The following is a 14199-nucleotide window of genomic DNA, read 5'->3' as shown; positions in this document are numbered from 1 at the left end:
TTTGAATAATACTAAATTTATGGATTATACCTTACTGAGAAGGGACATATTGATGTTAAGTTTATTATCTAAGCATACAATATGTTTGTTGTATTTGTTCATGTCTTTTTTCAGGTCCTTCAATGGGGATTTAAAGTTTTCTTTATATTGATTTTATACATACCATAGTAAAACTTATTCCTAAGTATTTACTTGTTCAGATGGCATTGAGATAGAGCCTTCCTCAAATATTTTCTGACTGTCATTAGCTGAATGACAATACTGATTTTGTTCCAGAAAAATTACTAAATTTCCTCATTGTTTTTTAAATATGGAGTTTGTTTTTATTTTTAGGAATTCACTTGAGTTGTACATATAATTAATAAATTGTCTACAAATATTGGTAACTTTATCTCTTCCTTTGTAACATATATAAGTCTGATTTCTTCCTTTGTCTAACAGTAAGACCAGGGCATCCAGTTCAGTATAAAATGTCAGAAATTATAGTGGGCATTCCTGACTTTAATCCAACTTGTTTTAGTGTTTCACCCTTAAGCCTAATCCCGACATTTGTGTTGAAACAGATATATTTTATTTTGTCATAAAAGCACCCATCTATTCCTATTTTAAACTTTTATCAAGAATGGTGTTTGAATATTATAAATTCTCTATTTTCTTTCAAAATATTGAAAATGTTGGGGCGCCTGGGTGGCGCAGTCGGTTAAGCGTCCGACTTCAGCCAGGTCACGATCTCGCGTGTCCGTGAGTTCGAGCCCCGCGTCAGGCTCTGTGCTGACAGCTCGGAGCCTGGAGCCTGTTTCAGATTCTGTGTCTCCCTCTCTCTCTCTGACCCTCCCCCATTCATGCTCTGTCTCTCTCTGTCTCAAAAATAAATAAACGTTAAAAAAAAATTAAAAAAAAAAAAAGAAAGAAAGAAAATGTTTCTAACTCCTCTAGAATCAGTTTTGGTAAATTATATTTTCCCAGAATTATTCCTTTAACTTAGATTTTCACATTTTTGGTTTTTTGCATGGACTTGAGAATTGAAGAAGGTAATGTCATAGAATTCCTTTAATTTCCTTTTTATTTGTGATTATTCCTACATATTTTTTGTTTGCAGTATATATACCCCTCTCTTGATTGACTTAGATGTAAGTGTATCTACCTTATTTTTTTTCCAAAGAACTAGTAAAGTGACTTATTTATCAGTTCTATCATTTTCTGATTTCCAACACAAATCTGCCCCTCTCATCCTACTTGATTTTTACGCTAATTTTTTCTGGATGCTTTCCATGGATTTGATTTTTTACTTTCCTGGGCCTCTAATGTCCCTTCTTTTTTCTCTGATGAAATTCTACTTATACTTGTCTAGATAAGCTCAGATAATCCCTTCTCTAACCCTTTCATCAGAAGCAGTCAAGCCTCATCTTTGCTTACACGGCATCTGTGCACATTTAATTTGTGGCATCTTTTATATTTTATTTTAATTTTCTCTATAGCTACTTGAGACCAAGGACTGTATCTTACTTCCTTAATACACTGCTTATATATAATAGAACTGAAGTAATGTTCAATAATAAATCAATAATATAGAGACTCAATGGGCATGCACAATGCTTACCTTTCTTATCCATTATTTTCAGCCACCTCTAGAATCTTTACTTCTTTTTTTTAGCTCAAAATTCAGTGAAATGGATTAAATCCAATAGACAGTGAAAATAATTGTTCACAGAGAAGATATTCTTCAGGTTATGGATCAGTGGCTTCCCAATATATCTTCATACTTTTGAAAAGATGGAACTGAATCTATTCTATTTTATAAGGAAAGATGTCAAACCATATACCTGCTTATTCAAAGTAGACCGAATGCTATCAGACTATTTCTCAACAAATGAAACATTTATAATCATGGATTTTCTTTGAACTAATTTTCTTCAAAGATCTTTATATATATAAGATGATTATTAGCCATTAGTGAAACAAAATAGAATCACCCTGCCACACACACACACACACACACACACACACACAGTCTCATTTTAGAAGTTTAGATAAAAACTTCCCTATCCCTAGGATACTGTTTTTATTCAGCTCATTAAAACCTCAAAATCTGGTCTGAGATACATTCCTTTGCCTAAAGATTACTTTCATCTCTCAAAATGGAAAGCTTTTGGAAAATAACATATTATCAAATAATCAACAAAGTAAGTTTCAGAGTATGTTGTTTAACCCTCAAAAACCAACATGGCATCTGTTTATTCAAGATTAACAAATATTTACTAAATGCCTACTATGTGCCAGGCACTTTTCTAGGTGCTTGATATATGAATGAAACAGATAAAATTTCCTGTCCTGTTGGAGTTTACATTCCACTGGAAAAAGTCAAATAACAAACAGTAAGTGTAATAAATAAAAAAATTAAATACATTTTTAGAGAATGATAAGTGCTATGGGAGAATAGAGCAGTTTCAGAAAAGGGTCAGGGATGCCAGAAGTGGGACTGGTTTCAATTTTAAATAAGATGATCAAGGCAAGGCACGCTGAGTTTGTAATATAACACACTTCAAAAGTTTAAGTGTAAAGAAAGGCAGTTGTGAGAATATCTGTAGAAAAGACTGCTATTAGAAGCAACCAGTGCAAAGGGCATGAGATGGGGACTAGCATGGCATGTCCAGGTAGCACAGGGAGGCTAATGTGCTGGAAATGAGAGAGCAAGGCAGAGAATAGAGACAGAAGTGAGGTCAAAGAAGTGGGTGATGGTTGGAGGAGTTGACCTTGTAGGAACTGGATTTACTCTGCATGAGATGTGAAGCCATTTTCCAATGGCTTTAAGTACAGGACCAACATGATCTGACTTACAGATTCCTCAAACTCTGGATTAAGAAGAAACTTTAGTGAGGCAAGGATAGTAGGGGGACTAGTTCAGAAACTATTTCAATAATCTAGGTGAAAATGATGGGTTTTGGACTGGGGTAAAACCACAGGTAGTGGTAAGAAATGACCAGGTATATTTTGAAGGTAGAACCTACAGCATTAACTGATGGATTAAATATGGGATATGAGGTAAAGAGCAGGAAAAAGGTAGACTCCAAAACTGTGGGCCTGGAATCATCGTCAAATTACAGGGTAGGAGACTACAGGTAAAGAGATAGGGGGAGAAGACCAGAAGTTCCATTTTGGGTATGTTAAATTTCATATCTTCATTAGCCATGCAAATGGAGGTTTTCAGTAGACAATTTGATATACAGGAGAAAGGTCTGGGCTAAAGATGTAAATTTGGGAGTCTATGGCATATACATAGAATTCAAATTGGCAGGACTGGTTGAGATGGCTAAGGGAGGGAATGTATATGGACAAGAAGAAAAAAAACTAAATTCTGTGGCACAACATTGAGAGTTGGGGGGTGTAGGGAGGAAAAACCAGTAAGAGGAAATCTAAGAGTGGCAACCAGTGGCAAGGGAGGAAAAACCAATAAGAGGAAATCTAAGAGTGGCAACTAGTGGCAAGGGAGGAAAAACCAGGAAAATGTGGTGTCCTCAAAACCAAGAGGAAAAAAATATACCTAGAAGGAAAGATGGGGGTGCCTGCTTGCTCAGTTGGTTAAGGGTCTGACTCTTGATTTCAGTTCAGGTTATGATCTTACAGTTCGTGAGTTCAATCCCTGCATCAGGCTCCTTGTTGACAGTGCAGAGCCTGTTTGGGATTCTCTCTCTCTCCTCTCTCTTCCCTTCCCTTGTGTTTGCGTGCTCTCTCTCTCTCTCTCTCTCTCTCTCTCAAAATAAATAAATAAACTAAAAAAATATATAGAAAGATGCCTTTACTCTGCCACATGCAGCTGACATATTAAGTTGAGTCCTGAGAACTGACCATATGTGCATTTAGCAACATGAATGTTACTGGTGACCACAGCAAGAGTGGATGGCATGATGGGGCCAAAATCTTGATGGGAGGGAGTTTAGGAGATAGAAACAGTGTGCATAGACAACTATTTCAAAGAAGCAGATACAATTGTTAAGTCTATTTTACAGAGGCCCAAAGAGTGTGTGTACTTGCCCAGGTTCATATAAGAGTAACCAGTAGAGCTGGGACCTGAAACCAAGTTTGCTAGAATTCAGAATCTGCTCTCTTCACCAGTACCTTATATTGCCAGGGTTCTGCCATGCTCACAGATATAACAATTCAGTGAAGGAAGAAACAGATTAGATGTGCCTGTCTCTTATCTTTTGTGTTCTTCCACCAAGAATTCAGACCAGCATTCCTACAAACTTCCACAGCATAAATTCCCTTCTCACTTCTTAATGCCATACTCTTTGTGGCCTTCTTTAAAAAAAAAATTATTATTTATTTATCAGAGAGAGAGAGGATGCTTATGGGAGCACAAGTGGGGGAGGGGCAGAGAAAGAAGGAGACACAGAATCTGAAGCAGGCTCTAGGTTCTGAACTGTCAGCACAGAGCCTGACGTGGGGCTTGAACTCATGGACGGTGAGATCGTGACCTGAGCCGAAGTTGGAGCTTAACCGACTGAGCCACCCAGGTGCCCCACTCTTTGTGGCCTTTTTATTTATTTATTTTTTGTTTACACATCTTAATCCCCTTCACCTTTTTGCCCACTCCCCACCCCACTCCCTGCTGTAGCAACCACCAGTCTATTCTCTGTATTTATAAATCTGTTTCTGTTTTCCTTTTTGTTTGTTCAGTGTGTGGCCTTCTTATTATCTCACTTTTGTAACCTCTTATCTTCACTCATCTCACTCCTCTTTTTTTTTTTAAATTTTTTTTTTCTTTTTCAATGTTTATTTTTATTTTTGGGACAGAGAGAGACAGAGCATGAACGAGGGAGGGGCAGAGAGAGAGGGAGACACAGAATCGGAAACAGGCTCCAGGCTCCGAGCCATCAGCCCAGAGCCTGACGCGGGGCTCGAACTCACGGACCGCGAGATCGTGACCTGGCTGAAGTCGGACGCTTAACCGACTGCGCCACCCAGGCGCCCCATCTCACTCCTCCTCTTAAAAAAATTATCTTGTTTACCTATATGTCCAAGTAACATATTCAACTGTTTCCAGATCTCTGAACCCATACTTTATCTACCTGGGAATTATGTCCTTTGGTCCACTTCCTCTACCTAGTAGACTATCTGTAACATCTACAAAAAAATCCACCATTGATCCTGGCTGAGAAGATAACATACCTCATACAGTCAGAAAATAGATTGAAGAGGGGCGCCTGGATGGCTCAGTTGGTTGAGCATCCGACTTCGGCTCAGGTCATGATCTCAGAGTTTGTGGGTTCGAACCCCGCGTCGGGCTCTGTGCTGACCACTTGCTCAGAGCCTGGAGCCTGTTTCAGAATCTGTGTCTCCTTCTCTCTCTGCCTCTCCCCTGCTCATGCTTTGCCTCACTCTGTTTCTCAAAAACAAATAAATGTAAAAAAAAAAAAAGAATTAAGAAAAAAGAAAAGAAAATGGACTGAAGAATCTTTGTGTGCATATATATGGTTGAGGGTGGAGAAAGTAGCAGGTAAACAACAAACAAAACTGGAGATGAAACTCCAGGGTTTAAGTAAGATTTCTAACATCCTTGCAGTGTTGGCAAAAAACGGATCCAAGGGTAGCAAAAAGTAACATGGTCCATGCCATGATAAATGGAGGAATTAGAAAATAGGGTTTCATGCCAAAAGACTGGCAGGACACCCCAAGTGAGGATAGGGAGTGAGTCTAATAACCATAGACTTGAGCCAATCAGATGGCAGGGAAGTCATCAAATTGAGCCCACAAGCACAGATGACTTGGCATGAGTGTCTTGCTCTTACTTCTCTCTTCATGGCATGTCTTCAAGTGGCTGTGGCTTATTTGTCCCATAAGGTACTACTCAAACTCCTCCTCATACTGGAAATTCATAGTCATAGTGACAAGTTCAATATAAACAAAGCCTCTATTTTACAATGCACTCTATTTTGGGTCACTTGAAATATTGATTTCTTCACAGGTACATCCTTTATTGACATGACAGTCCTAGTCATAATATGCATTTTTGCAATACACTGATCTGTCCATGGTGGATTTATGCATTTTTCAGCTTGTTTTTGCATACACTAAGCTCTTCCATGTGTATTGCAGGCACTATCTTAGTGAAAGCCATGACTCATGATCTGTGGCTCTGAGTCATGCTCTGAAGTTATGTGAATTAGTCTTAATTTGTTGCTTTCCAGCTATCAGTATAAGCCTTGCCTGCTGAGAGCTTTGTTTTGTTTTCCTTCCTAGCACTTGGAACTTGCTTAATTGGTAGTTGATAACTTCCACAGTGTGAATTTTACATGACGGAGTGAAAGTTGGCTCAATGGCAAGCAAAAAGAACAAAACAAGTTGGCACTAAATAGAAACTGTATTGTGAAAGACTGAGAAAAGTAGAGATTTTGGAGATAAAAAATTTTTTGTTTGCTTCATTGTAAAGCAATTGACTTTATCCTGTAATTGCAGATCGCAAATGAAGATGACAACCCTGGAGAACTAGATAGATAAGTGAGGAGGTGATGGGAGGGAGAAGTATTGTCTGTTCATGTATCCATACATGTGTCTCTGAGATTAAATTATTGTACCAGAAAGGGAGAATTGGATCATATAAGAGGATAACATGCAAGGACCCACGGCTTCTACCAAAGCTTAATGCCTCAGGAAAAAAAAAAAAAAATCTGAGTCATAGAATCATTTTATGTCCTGACACAGTCTAGTATTTGAAAGGCTTTATGAACTAGCATCTGAGAACATGAGAAATGTGCCTAGAATAGAACTATCTGCTTTATTAAACACGTAGACAATGATCTGAGTAATTCACTTTTATGTTAGAACAGATAGGGAGAACTTATTTAATTGTTAAAGTATTTAGAAGGAGGATCTTGAAAGTGATTCTGCCATTTCCTTTTTTTTATTTCTTTATTGCTCTAATCTTCACTAGTTTTCTGTGGTCATTTTTTCAGTAAAAAAGGTTTAACTTTTCCTAAATGCTTCACATAGATTTTCAAACTTTTAAGTAAGGAATACTTTGCCTACTGGGAATTCTACAGTTTCTTCTTCATAATATTTTGTACACAGTTAACACTTTATTATTCATTCCCAATGATTAATATAGAATTAATTTTTATTTCATGCTATAACATATTCTGTTTCTTTTCCAGAATATTTATCTACTTTTGGTGTAACAAAGATATTAATAAAACAAAAAGGCCAAATGTCATTTAGCATCCAGGATAAAGGCAGTCTGTGTTTCCACACTTTTTATGTATTACAGATGTGACTAATTCAGAAGTAGATTGCTCTCGAATAGATATACATTGCATTCCACTTTAACAAAAATACACCTATTTCTTTTTCCTTTTTTCTTCTTTCCTTTGAAAAATATTCATGGAGTCTCAGCTATTGTCTAGGCATTGTGACAGATGTCATAGGTAAAGATGTAAACAAGAAGAGCAGACACCTCTCTTGTTCTCATGGACCTTAACATCTAGAGACATGGCCAGTTGTTGAAGACATCCCAGTTGTCAACGTCATATAGAAAAGCATAAAGAGTTGTATATTAATCTGTGAGTCAGGCTTCCTGAGGAAATGGCAGACCTGGGAACTAAAGTATAATAAGGATAAAGCCAGATGTCAAGGAGATTTGGGAAGCGAGTACATTCCAAGCTGAAATTTAGTGTGTCAGTCAGGATCAGATCATGAACAATCACGAACTATTCAATCCTTCCCCCGAACCCAAACCTGGAGATTCCACAAACTTAAAAAGGAATTTGATGGATCCCAGCATCTAAAACAAAGACTATGAGAAGATTTTGGAGAATCAGAACATAGGTCAGAACCCACAGAACCTAGAGGGAAGCTTTCTAGCTCTGTATTTTTCCCTCCTCACATCATGTTGGCCATCTCAGTGCTACTCTGCCATATCAGGTTCAAGGATGCACAAAGAGCATAAGCTCCAATCCAGGGCCTGCCACAGGTGGCAGTTCATCCGTGCTTCACTGACATTGGGTGGGTAGGAAGTATAGACTCATCACCTAGTGCTGAACTAAGTAGCTTCCCGTCAGTGAACTCTCACTGGATAACTACAAGAGGAAGAGGCAGCACCCAGAGGGAGAACAGTTTACAAAATGCAATACCAGAGACTCTTTTATCTCTTTGTGGCTATTACCCCAAAATTAAACTTCATTTTTACCAAGAGGTGTGTCAGCTACGATGTGAGTCATCCTTCAAGTACACATCACCAATAAGAAAGATGGAGATTCCACAAATCTGAACATGCAGGAAAAAACAAAAACAAACAAAAAACCAGACATCTGAGGAGTACAAGTGCAAGCTCTGTGAAAAACTCAGTCTATCCATAAGAAAGAAAAATTAGTGGACCACATTGAAATATGCAAAATATCTTTATCGAGAATAAAAAAAGAATATTGTAAACATCAAGCAGTTAAAAAGGTCTCATTAGAGATATTAAGGATGAAAATACAATATTGAAACTTAATTTCTTAAATTAAGAAAACAAAGCATCAGAAAGGATTTCAGAAAAGTTCACAAGTGACTCCTTTATTAATATTGAAATTCCTTGGGGAGCCTGGGTGGCTTAGTCCGTTAAACGTCCAACTTCAGCTCAGGTCATGATCTCAAGGTTTGTGAGTTCAAGCCCCACGTTTGGGGTCTGGGCTGACAACGCAGAGCCTGGAGCTTGCTTCAGATTCTATGTCTCCCTCTCTCTCTGCGCCTTCCCCCACTCACATTCTGTCTCTCTTCCTCTCTCTTTCTCTGTCTCAAAAATAAACATTAAAAAAATATTTTAATTGAAATTCCTATACAGAGTGAAACAATTTTTCCTATCCAATCACTGAATATATATTTTAAAATTCCTCAAAACTTTATTTATGACTTGCCCTTTAGCAGAATAAAACAATCTGGTGATTCTCTGTAAAAAAAAAAAAATCATAAATAACAAAAATAGTATAAAAATAAATACTTATTGCATAAACTTCAACACAGAGTATACAGAGGAAAAAGTGAAAGTTTCTTTTCAACACCATTCTCAATACATTTTGCTTTTTTTTCCCTTTAAAATAAATAAGATAACATGTTATTCTATAACATGCTTTTTCATATAAAATATATACTTTGAATAATATATGTAGATATTTCCATGACCTTATTTATAGTTCATCTCTTCTTTTTTAAAAATGTTTTGTCTTGACTTTCTACTGTATTTCAAAAGTATACAATATTATATGCTCATAAAAAGTCAAACAACATGCAAGTGTATATAGAGCAAAGTCAAAAGCCCCTTTCATCCATCTATCCTTTTAACCTTTTATCCATTTGCACATACACACACACACACACGTGCACACGCACACACACACACACACACACATGTATATATATATATATATATATATTTTTTTTTTTTTCCCAATGCTATGAATTCAAGGACTGGAAAATAAAGAAAAAATGTTCCACTCAGATAGGTAATGAGAGAGGACTACATTGGTTTCCATTCCGCACTGGTGTATAAATTTAAACTCTTGTGTTGTAGTTTAAACATAAATGGAATCAGACTGTATGACACCACAGTTTATTTTTCACTGGATAATATTTCTTGGCAACCATCTCAAGTTAGCATATGGAACTAACTTATAATATTGATGAATGAGAACTCTCAGTTTTACTATTGCAGGCCACATAGCATCTAGGTCTTTTACCAGAACTATTTGGAATTCTATTAGGTTGAACCTTACTCTAAAGATAAAACCACATGTTTGCTATGAAGAGTATTCTGAATAAACAGTGATAATACAGAAATGTCTGTCTGGAACAAACTATAGACAGTATCCGAGTTTTCCTTCCACTGGAGTTTATGGAGTTTAGTAATATTGCATTCCATCCTCTGGGCTGTCCTGGGTCTTTCTAAATACTGCACTTTAAAAACTAGAATGATGGGGCGCCTGGGTGGCGCAGTCGGTTAAGCGTCCAACTTCAGCCAGGTCACGATCTCGTGGTCCGTGAGTTCGAGCCCCGCGTCAGGCTCTGGGCTGATGGCTCAGAGCCTGGAGCCTGTTTCCGATTCTGTGTCTCCCTCTCTCTCTGCCCCTCCCCGTTCATGCTCTGTGTCTCTCTGTCCCAAAAATAAATAAACGTTGGAAAAAAAATTAAAAAAAAAAACTAGAATGAATTATGATAAAAATCAAGTAATTATTAGAAAATAATTTCTACAAAAAACTGGAAGGGCATATTTAGGGAGTTTTCACAAACACAAAGGAGATACAAAGTTATGCTAATTTTATAATCACTGCAATTCACAAGTAGTCTTCTCTTTTCTTAACATTGTATTCATAAAAATAGCCCAACTTTTCTTTTGTGGTTATGTTGCTGGTTTAGTATAACTATTTTAATACTAACTTACCGGTTTGTAGTAAAAAAAAAAAAAATACTATTTTTTTCAGAATTTCTTCTAGTATACTCATTATACAATAATGACATTATTATACTCATGACATTTAATAGAATTACTGGGAAAATTTATACATGTAAAATTATTTGGTTCTTCAAACACAGGTCTGTATTCTTTTTAATACTGGAAATTAAATGAACTAACATTTTTATTAGACTTATTACATCTCATCTTGTTTTAAAAATTTACAGAGAATATTTTTGAATTATTATTTTTCTTCAATTACTTTGTATTTTGAGGTATGAGAACAAAGAGAAAAAAAGCAAAAATTATAAAATATAAAGTTAGAGCAATAGGGAGTTTCATATATACTTCAGTGAATGTATACAATAAAAGACAAGAAATACTACTACCAACTTGCAAATGATTAAATAAAAGGAAGTTAAATTAATCAAAGCTTCGTGTTGCCCTTATTTAAAACCAAATAATTATTCTCCCTCTCTTTTTCCAATTGTTTACTTTTGTGTTGTCTCTGCTTATAAAACTGGATCCTTATGGAGAAAGTGGGTATCTTATTCCTCCTTGTCTTCTCACAAAAGAACACACAGGGCACCTTGTTAGTGATCACTTGTAGAATTAATGAAGTAGGATATTCACAATTTTCCATGATGATTATCTTCAGGCTGGGACAAGAAAACAATCATAATTTTATTTTGCAACATTTCTCCCCAAGGGTAGTAAAGTTTTCTTTAAACTTTTGTGCATGTGATGTCCCCACTGACATAAATTCATTCTAATCCTGCCATTGGGAGCACCAATGTCTCTGTTTTAGGATCTTAGGGAAAGAAAATGCTGTCCAAATCTGTTGACTCCTTTAAGTCAAGCTTGCCTTCAGAATATTGTGTAATTATAGTAATAGTCTAAAAAAAATCATTCTACATTTTTATGAAGATTTATGGTATAAATAATTTTCACATATATTATTTTATTAATCTTTGTAATAATCTTATAGCATCAGTGTGGTTAAGGAAAAATGTGGAAAAAGTAGGGTAGAAGGATGATTACATGTGCTTTCAATGTCACACATTGTTTAATAGGCTCCCCCATGAATTCTTGAAATCTCTAGAGCAACAAACCCTTTCTTTGACTCTGTATTAGTGATCAGAGTCCAAACTCTATAATGTTACATGTTACCTTGTAGATTTTGTCTGGTAGAAATGCAAATAATTTCTGTCTGAATGAAATTGTACCCAAAAGATATGGCTTTGTTGCCCTTCAGGATTAGGTTTTTACCTAACCTAGAAATCCAACCCTTTTTGTTCAGTGCATACAAAAATCCAGTTCTTCAAATGCCTTTTGAATCAGTTTACCATTCTGTTTCCTTTGGTAGTAACACTGACATATTGATGCTGATATTGACATACACTTGCTCTTTATTTGTATAATCCCATTTTTTTAATAGTCTTAAAAAAATCATTCTTTGGGTATTTCCATGCTCACACTCAATTAGCTTCTTTGAGTCTATCATGAAAAAAGAAACATAGAAAAATTATTATAAATGAAATGGGGGCACATAATGATCACTTGAATCAGTGTATCCGATTAGTTCTTGGAGGATAATGACTCATAGGTCCCAAAGTTCTGTGAAAACTATCCAGCATTTGCTTAAGGGAAAACTCATCAACAGTACCAGACTCTACTAACAAGAAAAATGGAAAAGGAAAGAGACGAATAAGATAAACCATACAGAGCCATCATTTCCTTTTTCCTGTATAGTTCAAACACCTATGATGTATGGCCAAGTCAAGATAAAGACAAAAATGGCTACCCATTTGTGAAACAGATACATCAACAATTTATTTAAATAGTCATAAAATCAACAGCAAAACCAAGTATGGTGAAAACAAAGTCACTATATAAAGTAGTGTCTTCTGTTTTCAGCTGTTATCTTTTACACAAACTAGAGAGTTTTTTTAAGACCCCATAAATTTCTTTTTATCAGTGAGGAAAACCAAACTCAGAAACAGCTCAGCAGAGTCCCCTTACATCTCTTTGACCAGAAATGGATTATATGTCCATTCCTAAAACAATATCTACAAAGTCTTAGCTTCTATCAATCACTCACCACCTGGGGCTAGATCTTGGGGCCACCACTTCCCAATGCTAGGGTTATGCAAAGGAAAGTAGGCATCTGAACAAAACTATATAATTTGAATTGAAAAAAGAAAGGAGAGAGTCCACTGCATAGTATGCATCCATGGGCATCTATTATAAAACAGCCCTTAGTTTATTTCAGCTCTCTGGCCACAGCTGTCACTCAGGGCTAGCTCCATCACCCAAGCTTAGATAATATCAGCTCTTCTCCTGGATCTTGAACTTATCAGTGGAGAATGAAATTGTTTGGTTTTGAAGATGGTGCCCGTTAAAAAAAATCCAAGTGGAAAAGTGAAGAGGAGTATTGGTAACAGTGTGTCTCCAGTGACAGTTCCCGCCTCAGATCCTCATGAAACTCTCCCCTTCCCATGGCAAGAATGTTTCTTTGTCAAAGCTAGTTAGCATGGGACTTATGCCACTTGGAGAGGTCTTGAGTAATAAAGTGATCTTCTTTGGTGATCTTCTCTGTTCCTCTGTAGTATCCCATTACTCATTCACCCCTCATCTCATAAAAAAGTATCCTGTGAAGAGGGTTGATTTCCTGACTCTACCCTCACCTCTGAGAATGGTCCTGATTGTTCTTAACTGATTAGTACATCCCACCCCCATGGCTATGGTGATTGGTTCAGACATGAGCCTATGATCCTGAGATGACATGAATCAGACTCAGGACTTCTGCTGAACTTTGAGAGCAAAAAGATTTCCAGTGATATGACTTGACCTCTGATCAAGCCAGCCTGAAGCTAGGTCCACTGTCTAGGTTTGAATCCCAACCCTGCTATTTAACTTCACTGTGCCTAAATTTCTGCTTCTCTAAAATGGAGATATAACAATCTTCAGAAAAGTTTTGTAAGTATTAATGAATTAATGCAAGAAAAGCAATTAGACCAGTGTCTGACACAAACTTAGCATTCCATAAATGCTACCTATTACTATTATTCATTCTTAGACTCTCAGTTACTGAGTGAATACTCTTTTTTATTTGAACCAGTTTGTGTTGGAATTTCTGTCTTACATAACAAAAAAGCCTAAACATAGAGAAGATGGAGAATAATTCTCTTTTCTCCCATCTAATTCTGCATACAGATTTCCATCATGTCATTATACCTAGAGGAAGGATATGATGGCTCAGTTAAGAAAGAAGCAGAATTAAGCCATGTATAATAAATCCATCATGTTCTGCATGGAGCTCTAGTCCATCCCCAGGAACTGTGTAGAGCTACGTGCAACTTATTGGTCAGTGACTCTCAGAATTGCCCAGAGGTCCTGTTAAAATACAGGTCACTTGCCCTACACTCTGGAGTTTTGATTCAGCAAGCCTGGGGTGGAGCCCACAATTTTGCGTTTCTAGCAAGTTCATAGGTGATGCTGATGCTGCTGGTCTTCAGACCACACTTTAAGAGCCACTGTTCTAATGCATGGAATCATACCTAATAAGTGTGATAGGGGCATGAAGATGCCTGTCTCCTTGGCATTCTAGGTAAAACATAGAGTAGCTTCCTGAAGATGAAAGGATTGCCTGAATTAGTAGCCATACCAGATCCTCTGTGTATAAGATTTTCTTTGTTAGCACTTTGTTAAACCATCTTTTCTGGTTCTTTGTATTCATTTATGTCTTCCCTAAAGCAAATATTAAATCAGTAAAA

Source organism: Herpailurus yagouaroundi, unplaced genomic scaffold (assembly GCF_014898765.1).
Source record: "Herpailurus yagouaroundi ecotype Mexico unplaced genomic scaffold, PumYag 139, whole genome shotgun sequence".
Taxonomy (NCBI): Eukaryota; Metazoa; Chordata; class Mammalia; order Carnivora; family Felidae; genus Herpailurus; species Herpailurus yagouaroundi.
The sequence above is the reverse complement of the archived record's forward strand: the minus strand, read 5'-3'. Positions refer to the sequence as shown.